The sequence below is a fragment of the Dipodomys merriami genome, unplaced genomic scaffold, assembly GCF_024711535.1.
Source record: "Dipodomys merriami isolate MVZ:Mamm:240054 unplaced genomic scaffold, mDipMer1.0.p SCAF_4, whole genome shotgun sequence".
Classification (NCBI taxonomy): domain Eukaryota; kingdom Metazoa; phylum Chordata; class Mammalia; order Rodentia; family Heteromyidae; genus Dipodomys; species Dipodomys merriami.
This window is the reverse complement of record NW_027205603.1, coordinates 73,312,375-73,325,240: the sequence shown is the minus strand read 5'-3', so window position 1 is coordinate 73,325,240 and position 12,866 is coordinate 73,312,375. Positions and strand designations below refer to the sequence as shown.

The 12,866-nt window shown below is 33.9% G+C and overlaps 1 protein-coding gene across 4 annotated transcripts in view; it reads left to right on the top strand.

The window, feature by feature from the left end:
• Csmd3 (CUB and Sushi multiple domains 3) overlaps nucleotides 1-12,866 on the top strand; it is a 928,259-nt gene that overhangs the window by 612,346 nt on the left and 303,047 nt on the right. The window lies entirely within an intron of this gene.

Here is a 12,866-nt window from a genome sequence, read left to right as displayed (position 1 = left end):
AGATTAATACATACATATAATAGATGATAATAGATAGATCAAATGGAAAGATAATATAATCAAAGAAATATAAAATATAAAATGAAATTATTCCTTACTAAAATTGGTTTCATAACAAAGCTCGGTGAGATGGAGAGACGATCTGTCCACTCGATGCACTGAGTTAAAATAATATCTAAATTCTGAATTATTCTTTTATTCTAGGGAACGTGCCAAATATCTGATTTATATGAATTGTTTCTTTTAATCTTCATAACTTGCAACAATGAGTTGTAGCTATCTTAAAGATGAGAAAAATGTAGTTTAGAAAAGTGAATTTTCCCAATATCAAAAAATCAGGCACTCTGAATTCCACATGAACCATATCTGCAGACAGACCTAACAGAAAATGGATCTTTCTATCCTAGTGATAGTATATTCTGACTGGAGTTTGACAATATTTTGTAATTTGGAAAGAACATGTATAAAAGATTATTACAAGGAAAGTATGTCAAATGAAGAATAGATCATTAATTTAAGAGCTTTTAAGGCATTTTTGACTTATGATAGATGAATTATGGCTGTTATTCACTTCATGTGGTATGAAAAAGAATAGCAATAATTAAAGTTTTAGAAGTATGAAATTGCCACCTCATCTTTGAAAATAGATGTTTGAATAATGAAAAAACATCTTGTCAGGAGAAAGCAGTGAAGCTCTTTTTATTATAACTTAAATTCATCTTCTAATTAGATAAAAAACAGAGGCAATAAAAATTTCAGTTCATCAACCATTCAGTGATGATCAGTTCTTATGTTTTAAAATACATGAAAATGTTAGTGATACATGTGAGGATCCATGAGATGATGCATGTGAAGGATACTCTATTGGCCTTAATCATATAATATAGGATGAGTAAAAATTAAAGATGTTATGGAGCTCCAAATCAAATCAAATCAGTGAAATTCCAAGTTAATATGATCTGAAACTTTTCTTCACCACCTAAAAGTCATCTGCAGGATGAGGTGATGTAACCGGTTAATTTCATTTGGAAATCATACTGTTTTCCAAAATTGTACAAACAACTACAGAGCCTTGAGCTAGTAGAGGGAAATGACTCACTCTTAAAGTACAAGTATCTTTCACAGAAATTAATATAGGATGTGTTGTTTCTAGTGGATTTGCTTTGCTTTTGATTTTATTTTGTGGTTTCATTTTTGCCCCCTGCAATTGTCAGTTTGGGAATTCTCTTCTTTTTCCTGAATAATCTCCATTACCATTTTCACACAGCATGACTATATGCAGTTAATGACAACCTGAGAACTAGTCCAAGTGAGGGTTTCAGAGTGCCTGCTAACTTGATATTGAGTCAATTGCCTTTCTAAACTAGTTTTTTCTCATATGAAAAATACTGTAAACTGTAGCAAATATTTTAATGTCATAATTTAGCTTTGAGGTTAGGCATATCAATTAAAACACCTGGCATAAACACAAGAATATAGGAATAATTCATAAATTAGGTGTTATATTAGCCTTTAGTTGTATTGACTACTAACTAATGTTTCCCCAGCTCATGAATCTAGTTTAGAAAACCACAGTATCCAATTTTAATAATTCAGATATATGAAAGTCTCATTTAATCTTTCCTCTCATCTTGATATTCTTATTATTTTTAATTACAATTTGATCCTTAGTGATGTTATGTGTGTAATATCAAGTTTGTAAATTACAGGTCCATGATTTGGATAGAGATCTAGTTGATCTTTGTGTCCAAAGTTTTCTATGTAACATCCATAGAAAGAACTAGAAGAACTCTAGGCCATACAGAGTTAATATTTCTTTTAATTTACAAAATATCAGTCTGTTATAAATGTTCAGAAAGATTTTTTATATGCATGTTTTCAAAGCTTACTCCACATTAACCATAAATTTTAGTATGTGGATTCATGAAACCTGACATTGCAAAAATAAAAATTTGTTTTATTTTATTAAATATTTTCGGGAATGGGTTGAGTTTATTTCTGCAGATATCTTTAAAGAAAAGGATGAAAGAAAATCACCTTGTGGACAAATTTGAAATCAAAGTTTGATCATGGAAATTCTCCCTCCATTTTAAAAAGTAATTAGCAATGTTAAGCTAATTTAAAGTTACAATTAAATCTGTCGAGATTAATTAATTCCATACTAGGTATTAGGTTAGAAGTTGGGGAAAATATTCTTCCAAACAATGATTCTTTTACAAATTATTCATCCCTGCTGGGCACAGGTGGCTCACGCCTGTATTCCTAGCTCCAGGAGGCTGAGATCTGAGAACAGTGATTCAAAGCCAGCCCGGGCAAGGGAAACCCATAAGACTCTTATTTCCAATAGATCACTGGAAAACCAGAAGTGGCGCTGTGGCTCCAGCAGTAGAGCTGGAGCTGATTTGCTGAGGGACCGTGCCCAAGCCCAGAGTTCAAGCCCCATGACCGACCAAAAGAAAAAAAAAAAAAGAAATATATATATATATATATATATATATATATATATTCATCCAGTTTTTTTCTGAATATTTTTTTCATTTCTTAGCCAATGCTTTACAACAAAAATCTGTGGGGTTTTTTAATTTCTGATTCCGTGTATGTGTCTGTTATGTCTCATATTTTGTGAACTCTTCGACTTGTGACCTTCGCAACCTTTAGTTGCAAAAATAGTTGATATTCTTTGAAAACCAATTTTAGCAGAAAGCCATCTTATCTGCATAGCCTTTGTTTCTTCCTCTCAGATCTATTTCCCACCAATTCTCTGTTTGTCCATGACTAATAGTCATTCTTTAGTCCTTAACGTTGGAAACTTCATAACGTTATGCTATAAAAAGCAGGGAAACTCTAAGTAAGCAGTGCAGATGAAAATAGTTATATGGTATAGCTAATTTTGAAAATTTATTTTTGTTAATTCTTGTTTATATGTATTTATTTTTATTCTATATTCAGTGTATGTATTAGTATAGGTTGATGTCTTTCAGGGCTTTCGCCTAATAGTTCAATGACATTTATCTTGATTCTAGTTGGCAGATGAGTCAAAAGCATTTTCTTTCAAACAATTATTTGCATAATTTATGTTTACATTTTATGGTGATATTTTCAACAAAATATTCAAATGTAATAATACCATAATGTGGTCTGTTACAACAGGAAGTGATTATATAGTATGGCATTCAAATTTCCACCTATACTGTGAAACATGTTTTACCATGTTTTATCAATGAAGATATAGTATCTTTAAAACCTCAGAGTTACACCAAGATTTAGGGGCAGATGGAATTTTCTTTCACAATTGTCCATTTATTTGGTGTCAATTCAGCACAGGCAATTTTTCAGAGGAAGAAGAATAATTTTGTAAATCAATAATAGGTTCTTTCCCTATAAACTCCAGAGAAGGCATCTAGTTCATAGTTATACTAAGTCATTCCTAAGCTTGGTGATCAATGGGATATTTTTCAACATTTTTATTGTTATGTTAGTCATTGTAAAATGTGGATAATCACACCTGTGCCAGAAGAGAAGAAATCCAAATCAACTCAAGAACAATTCAGCAAATGGCCCATAGACATAAATTATGAATTCATTTTTCTTGTTCCTGCAGCCCACCTACTACCATATATAATAAATTATCATAACAGCTCACATGACTGATACCTGTGTCAGGAATTGTTTTTACCTATTGACAAGGCAGAGGGATAGAGATAGAGAAAGACTAGTGATCATAACCAAAGTGTTAAAATTACATATCTACACATGAATAATTATGAGTCATATTCTGGAAAAGATAAGAATAACAGCAAAATATTTCAGTCAAGGTATTTTTATATTTCGTTTTCCTACAGAGCTGAGTACTAAGGAAATACATTCCTGATCATGTTTTATAAAAGGATACACAAGTTGATTACTTTTAAATTAAGAAACTATCGTGGTACTTGTAACTCATCACAGTAATCCTAGTTACTTGGGAGGCTGAGATCTGGGATCAAAGCTATCCCAGGCACGAAAGTGTGAGACTTTCCTCTAATAAACCATCAAAAAAATAAAACAGAAGTGAAGTTGTGGCTCAAGTGGTAGAATATTAAGACTTGAGCAAAAAAAAAAAAAGAAGAAGAAGTAGCTCAGGGACCGGGCCTATGCCTTGATTTAAACCGCGAAGACCAACACAATATCTGATTTCCTTTGCTAATGTTAATAATACAAAAAATAATCTTTTCATTGTAACCTTTTTTTTTTCTTTCTTTTGTCGGCCTTGGGGCTTGAACTCTGGGCCTGGGCCCTGTCCCTCAGCTCTTCAGCTCAAGGGGAGCCTCTACCACTTGAGCCACAGTGCCACTTCCGGTTTTCTGGTGGTTTATTGGAGATAGGAGTCTCATGGTCTCTCCTGCCCGGGCTGGCTTTGAACCGTGATCCTCAGATCTCAGCCTCCTGAGTAGCTAGGATTACAGGTGTGAGCCACCAGCGCCCGGCTCAGTGTAACCTTTTTAAATCAGAATTCCTTTCATGTCTTCAGTCAGCATCCAAGCCTATGAGAAACCAAGTCAAAGCATCTCCCCAGTAAATAATCTGATAATGAAAAATCATGTTTTAGAAAGTAGATTAGCAAGCTAAATAATAATAGTCATTTCTCTTTAGGCAGGTAAGGCACATTTTTATGAACCTCACTCATTTTGAAGTCATTTTAAAGAAGTTAATTCATTCATCCTCATAATTCTTCATTTAACATATCTACTTCTCTTTCTCATGTATCACTCACTGTTTTTGTTGTTTTGTTTTGCTTTATTTTGTTTTGTTTAATCTGATCTTGGGATAATAACTTCCTGCTGTATAACTGAGCCAAATGAGAAAAATGACAACTACATTGCACAGCTACATATTTTCTCACCTTTTGCCCCCTTGGATGATGTATGATGGTTGTTTTTCATTTTATTTGTTTAAAAATAAATGCTGACTACACAAAAAATTGCATTTGTACCATATATACTAACTTTCTCCAGTCATTACAACTTCTCTATAAATCTGAAACCACTCTTTAATGAAAAACACATTTAAAATTTTTAATGGAGGAACACAAGGCATTCTAATAGGTAATTTATTTTTTTAATCTATTTAGAGCTCTCTTAAAACCCAGCAATCCCACTTCTGGGTAATCACCCAAATGACCTCAAACAAGGCCATAATAAAGCTACCAGCACAACTTTGTTTATCATAGCATTATTTACCATAGCTAAGATATGGAACCAACTCAGATGCCCCTCAGCAAATGAATGAACAAAAAAATGTGATATATATATATATATATATGTATATATATGCATACATACATACAATAGAATTCTATGCTTCCATCAGAAAGAATGACACAACTCCATTTGTAAGGAAATGGAAAGACTTGGGGAAAAAATTGTATTAAATAGATCAGACCCAAAGAAACATAGATCCCATAGTTTCCCTTATTTGTAATAATTAGTATATGTCTAGGATAATCCTAGAAGATGAGCAGAATAGCTTAATAACTAGGTACATAAAATCAAATAAGAGGATGCTAAGCAAAATGAACTCGAAGACATGGAAACAAAAAGTTTTCCTTTGTTGTTATGTTTAATGTACTATGTGATTTCTTTTTTCTTTTGTGTTTTTCCCCTATGGTTTATCCTCTGTTGTTACTGTATTTGATTCTGGTACCCTAGGTATTGTATATACACTTATCTGAATTAGGGAAGGGAAGAGGAGCAACAAAGTGGTGAGACAAATGACAAAGGGGGAACCTATGCAACAGCAATACTCGCAAGACAATATGTTGGAAATTATCTGTACAGCTTGTTATGGGGGGTGGGAGAAAAATGAGGGAAGCATTCACAGGTTTGACAAGAAAAATACTCACTACCTTATGTATGTAACTAACCCCTCTGTATATCACATTGACAATATTTTTAATTTTTTTAACCCTATATCAGAATGAAAGTTTTCTACAGAAAAATAATGAACATTTGTATAACCACAGAGTACATCAATTTTACAGTTCAGGAGTCTGAACATCTGTAACATTAAGTTATTTATTTATTCAGTGTTTCATAGATTTTTTTTTAAAGTGCATTGCTTTGTTTTGTTTAATTTGACTTCCAGCCCTATAAAGTGAGCGATGGTGATGGTATTATTTGTAGCAGCTGAAAATTTCATGCTTATAAGAGTTAAACGTTATAACTTAAGATTGTGCCAGAAACCATATCTGATTGTTAGGTTAGTGTCAGAGATTCCAGGTGGTATTCTTTTACTACTTTATCTATTGATGCACAGATTTCAAACTGGAAGAAATCTATTTTTATGCAGTAGACCAGAAGTGAGCAAACTTTTTTTTTCTCAGAAATTCAAGATATTAAATTTTTAAGATTTGTAGGCCACATAGTTTCAGCAATTACTGAACTCTAACATGTACTGTGAAAAATAAAATAGACAGTATATAAATGAATGGGTATAATTGTGTTGCAAAAAGTTTTATTTATGAAAGCAAGTAATAGAATGGACAGCAATAGAAGCACCATAGTTTGCTTGCTGCTGCAATAGACTTAAGTTCAGTCAACATAATAGCCTCTTTGTATTTATTAATTTGCTACTGATTTATCTTTTAATGGAAGAAAACAAAAGATTCTCTTCTTAATTTTTCATCTTGGACTGTTTATTAAAGTAGCACATAATTTATTACTCAAAAATTGAAATGCCATCTTTTCAAGAAGAATATTAGAACTGCCGAGCACTCATAGCTCATGCTTGTAATACTAGATACTCAGGAGGCTTAGATCTGAGGATCATGGTTCAAAGCCAGCCTGGGCAGGAAAGGTCTTATCTCCAGTTAACCACCAGAAAACTGGAAGTGGTGTTGTGACTCAAGTGATAGAGCACTAACCTTGAGCTGAAGAGCTGAGGGACAGAGCTTAGGCCCAGAGTTCAAGCCCCATGACTGACACACAAAAATATAGAATTATGTCTTTTTCTGTGTTGCATTATTTTTTAATCCCTGTGACCAAATAATAGAAACAATAGCATAACCTTCAACCCATGGACATTTGACACCATTTGACTAGGCAGTTCATCATGGTGGCAGAAATGTATGGTAGTGAAGTTTCTTCACCTCTTTAATGGACTAGAAGCAGAGAGAAATAGACAAAAAGGGGCCAGGGACAAGCTACCCAAAAGGTGCTGCATCTTTCCAGTTAGACCCACCTACTGAAGCTCCCAGAACCTCCCAAACTAAAACCACCATCTGGGGACCTGAGTGTAAAACGCAATCCTCTGAGATTTATCTCAAATTCAAACAGTAACATGTGCCTGTGTGTATGTGTGAATACTGATGTAGTTTATGCATAACATAATTCTCAAATGTCTCCTGGTCTATCCATATTCCCAGATCTTTTCTGGGTAGCAAGTCTGCATCTCCAGCTGTCCTCTGGACCTCTCCATATGCATGCCCTCCCACAGACACATCGATTTCCCAGTGCCAAAACAGAACTCATTATCTCTCCAGCCAAATCAGCTCTTCCTTCCCTCTGCACTCCCTATTTCAGTTAAAACATCCTTCTCATCCAATCATCCACTCCAGAAATTACATCATCTTTCATTCCTTCCTCCCTTTCTTTTTTCTCTTTTTGGAATAGTTACCAACACTTACCACCTAAAACTACTGCTCATATTTATCACGAGTGATTGCCATTCCATCACCAATATTCTTTTCCAGCTCTCGCTGATCCTTTTAAATATTAATATAATGGTATAATAATGTGTACTGGGCATTATACTAACACATATTTCCTTTTACATGCTCATTTAAATAATAACATTTAAGAGAATGTTATTATCCCATTTTACAAAGTAAATAGATTACATAATTTGATAAACGCCTGGAACCAGCTCTTGCTGATTCAAATGTTCATGTTCTAGCAATTATATATATATATATATATATATATATATATATATATATAAATGTATATTTAAACCATATTAGCTCCTCCTTGTTAATGGTCCTGTTTCCAAATTTCCCTAATCTAATTCATCCTCAGTATTTATTGTTATATTAGATTTTTGTTGGCAACAAACTACTACAAATTCAGAAGCCTGAAACAACCCAAAGGAAACCAATATTCTCACGGTTTCTTTATGTTAGAAAACTGGGTGTGGAATAGCTAAGACTTCTTCATGGGATCTTAAGGGCAATAATCAAGGTGTTTATCAAGATGATTATCAGTAACCTGAGATTCAGCATCATTTCCCAAACCCACATTTTATGTTGGTTAGTGATTTAATTCCTTATGTTGTAATATAGTATAGTTCTTAGACTGTGCAATTCAGTTGTGTAGACCCATAGAGCATGGGTGTGCAGCTGAAGCTTACCTTGTGAACTTCTCTGCATAGCGGATTACTTCATCAAAAGGACAAGGAGAATCTCTCGAGTGAAACTTCTAGAAAGACGAAATTGCATAAAATAGAGCCATAATCACTGGAAATAAGGAGGAGCAAATCACAGGTCCCAACATTCCAGGGTTGGTGGCTACACTAAAGCATGAAAACCAGAAAATGGGTATAATGGATGTTGTGTCCTCAGATCCCATCTATCATGCTAGTTATAATTGGAAACACTAATTATTCTATTCCCTAATTAAATGATTCAATCAAATATTTTGAAGTTTATACATCCTTCTGTTTGCCAATCAGCATCCTGAAAAACAGCTCTGTATCATTTCCAAACATTCCAATTGCTTTCTTTACTTCAAGACATTAAAGATATGGTAAGGTCTAGACCCTGAAAAATGAGCACACTTTCACTTGTGCAAGCACAGTAAACAGAAAGTTTCCTTAACTTTAAGTATATTGGTTTGAAAGTGCAATGTCAAAGCACTGAAAGGATTTTTCAGTTGCTGGCACAGCTCTGGATTTTGTTTTGTTCTGCTTTCATTTCTTGCACCCTGCCACAGATCATGATGATGCCATCATCTTTTATGACTATATTTTTAATAGCCCAATGGCACCCTAAGTTTTTCTTTCTATCCTGTTTTCTTAGACTGAATATTGGAATCAGAACAAATCACTTGTGGTACAAATTTGAAGCTGTCATTTCCGGTTTTATTTTTTTCTCTGTTCTCCAAATCGCTTAAAATGAATTTGAAAGTTGCACCCTTATCTTCTAACCTCAACTCATATGTTGGACTAAAACCTTTCTTCTAATTCATTGACCTATTTTAATAATCTCTTCTTGACCCCCCAAGAGTACAGTTAGATGTCCTTCCTATTCTTTTCATGAACATTTCTGTATTTTCCCATTCCAGATCTCATCATCCTATATTGAATGGCCTTTTTATCTACAGTAGTGTTTAATGTATAGAAAGACTTCGGTAAATTTGTTGACATGACCAAGAAATATGAATATATCAAGCAAGTTCCCTTTACTTTTACATTTTCAACTTTTTTTTTCATTTACATGAACAAAGCTGTATTACAGGGAAAAATAGACTCAATTCAGCCTAGTCCCACAAAAGACTATAAATACCATTTCAATCTTTGATGTCACTTTGTTCCTTATAGTATAATGCATTTTAGGGTGGTGATTAACACCAATGAATAAATCAACCAACCAAATGACAAGTGATGTCCCTGAAAAGAATTTTAAGTAGACCCTTATGGTTTTGATAGAAACAAAATAATTGAATACAGTAAGAAAATGATGAAAGTTATTCCTGTATTCGCAATAAATCATTCCCTGCTTTGTTGTAAAATTCAGAACTCAACAAGGACCATGCAAACGAGCAAGAGAAAACTAATGCATGTTGCATGTTCAACAGGACTCCCTAGACAGTTGTGATCTTAAACTACTTGACTTGATTTAGGAGTTATAAATAAATTGATTTTAAGAGACCTCCAGAATCTAACCAGAAAATAAGCTCTTGAATGTACATATACTGTAGCTGACCTTTCAGTATAGTTTTATTTTCCTTCATAATTTCTTGAATATGGAAGTGTATCTTATTCAACTTTGTACTCCCTGTTTGTCTACTGGAAATTTTGCATTCCCACAGACCCTCATTCTGAGCATAAGACAATGTAAATTTATAGGTGATTATTGAGAGACAATTTAATCACAGAAGATCCTGACCTATTACCCATCATTGAAAGGATTCCCAGTATGTTTAGAATCTAAAATTTCAGTGGGAAAAATCACATATTGTGCGAACAGACTCTTAAAAATATTTTTCCCCATGTATGGCCTCATGCACTGACTGTATATCTTGTGAACTAAAATCTGTCTGTTAATTGGAATGTTAGACAAAGATGAGTTAGATTTTGAGATTACACATAGGGCATAGACTTTCTAAGAGACAGTTTGAGTCACAGAAGAGAAAGAAAGAGTTTCTATAGGAATGCATGCTTCAGTATCTTGTTACACAAACAAATGCAATGGTGGGAGTTTCACACCAAAAAGAATCACAAAAGTACCAGAAGAACTTACTCTTTGTATATATTCTGGGTGAATTCTTCTTGCTTTGAGAATATGCTCATGTCCAGAAATACTGAGCTCATGTTTTCCTTTAGCAATGTGTCTACAAAAATTAGCCTAGACAAATTGGGAAACATTTTGGTTAAAAGAAAACAGAAAGTAGAACAGAACTGAGTTGTTTTTCAAAGATTAATGAAAGTTACCATGGACACTCATCAACCTTGTCATCAAACAATTTTGTATATTAGCTTAACATGTATTTACTTAATTCAAATGTTACTGGTCCCTAGTCCATACAAGAGACAGATAAGAAATGTTTTAATTGAGGAAATAATAAAAGCTAATATTTGCTGTGTGTTCACACTATGTTAGTCATGGTCTTTTGAGGTATGAATAAGAACATTTTAACACAAGAATGTCAAGTAAGATTTCCCTAGAAGAATATATTACCAGTGTTTTCATTCAAAATAGTTTTGATTTGGAGCAAAGCACGGATGTACATAAATATGAGCCATAAAGAGTAAAAGTATGAAATAAGTCACTGTTGTTCTGAATATTCTGTACATGTCCCCCAATTGGTTCTTGCTTACAACAGTGACATCTGTGGCTTCCAGAAAATACTGTCATTTGGCAGTGATATAACTGGAGGAGATAATTAAATGTTATCAGCACTTGTAACTGAATTCAATTTTGATGCCATGTCCCAGGAGAGGATAGGATTTAACTGAAGTTGCAAGAGACCAACAGTACCTAAAATCCTTTTGAAACAGAGAATAAAGGTCAATGTAACCTGAGGTAAATAAATTCTAAAATTGCTTCCAAAGTCCATGTGTCTGTTTGTTTTATGCATATGAACCCAGAGATTTTAGCCCATGTGCTAATACTGTGGAGATGCATTCTTCTTTTTTTTTTTTTTGTCAGTTGTGGGGCTTGAACTGGGGACCTCGGGGCTGCCCCTCAGTTCTTTAATGAGCACTCTACCACTTTATCCACAGGGTCACTTCTGATTTTTGAGTGGTTTATTGGAGATAAGAGTCTCATGGCCTTTCCTGCCTGGGCTAGCTTTGAACTGTGATCCTCAGCTCCTAGCCTCCTTAGTAGCAAGGATTGCAGGCATGAGCCACAACACTGGGCTTGGAGATAAATTCTTAACGAGAGAGTTTAATTTTTTATCATCTGGGAATGATCTCAACTACAACATATTCAAATGTACCTAGAGCTCTGAAACCACAGTCAGTCTAAATTTCAGTAGCAGTAGTATATATTTAAATTGAGTCCAAAAGAACAAAACTTTGACTACTATGCCTAGAAAATTCATGTAGCCCCTGCCTAATCAGAAGTCTGAAAGAAACTGATTCTCTCTTTTCCTCAGCATCTCTGATTTTCAACAATTTTCTTTTTAGTTAAAGCTTATCCTTCTCAAATCTAGTGTTATCCATGTGGGATACAACAGCTAAAGCCATTAACCTTTATTTATACAATTAGAGAGTTTCCATAGGGGAGGGGAATGAATGTAAGGATATAAAATAAGCATTATTAATTAAATGTAGAGTTAAGGGCAATATGTAAGTTCAGGTTTAGTCAGCTTGTTTAAATAAACAGTACCCTTGCTAGCCTTAAAAGGGTCAAAATATAGAAAGCATTTTGAACTTAGAACCTTAGGATGTTGTTTGCAAAATTTAAATATTACACTTCAAGCAGGTATTTAAAATATAGGAGGTATATGACTCTTAAACTCCCTCAAGCAAAATTTCTACCCACATAAAGTTGCATAGTTCATTTTTCAACATAACGACTTGTACATCTGGTTGTTGCAATGGGCCCACCTGTATCCCTATTTCAATGAATTGTTTTTTTCCCTTCCACTCCACAAATTAAACCAATATCAAATACAGTGAAAACAGGGATTATACATTGGGGGAGGGAAGTAGAAAGCAATAAAGAAATCATCTTATAAATATGTTAGAAACAATAAGAAGAAAGAAAAACCACTTGAGTCCTTATCTTGTGGTTCATTTCACCTAACATCAACTTATCTGACCATTTCTGATTGTCTCAGACATATACTAGTGATTGCAAATAAGGGAAACCATGGAACCTATGTTTCTTTGCACCTGGCTTACTTCACTTAATATAATTTTTCCAAGTCTTTCCATTTCCTAACAAATGGGGCAATGCCATTCTTTCTGATGAAAGCATAGAATTCCATTTTGTATATATACCACATTTTCTTGATCCATTCATCTAGTGAGAGGCATCTGGGTTGGTTCCATAGCTTAGCTATGGTAAATAATGCTGCAATAAACATAGTTGTGCTGATAGCTTTAGTATGGGCTTGTCTGTGATCATTTGGGTAAATGCCCAAAAGTGGCATTACTGGGTC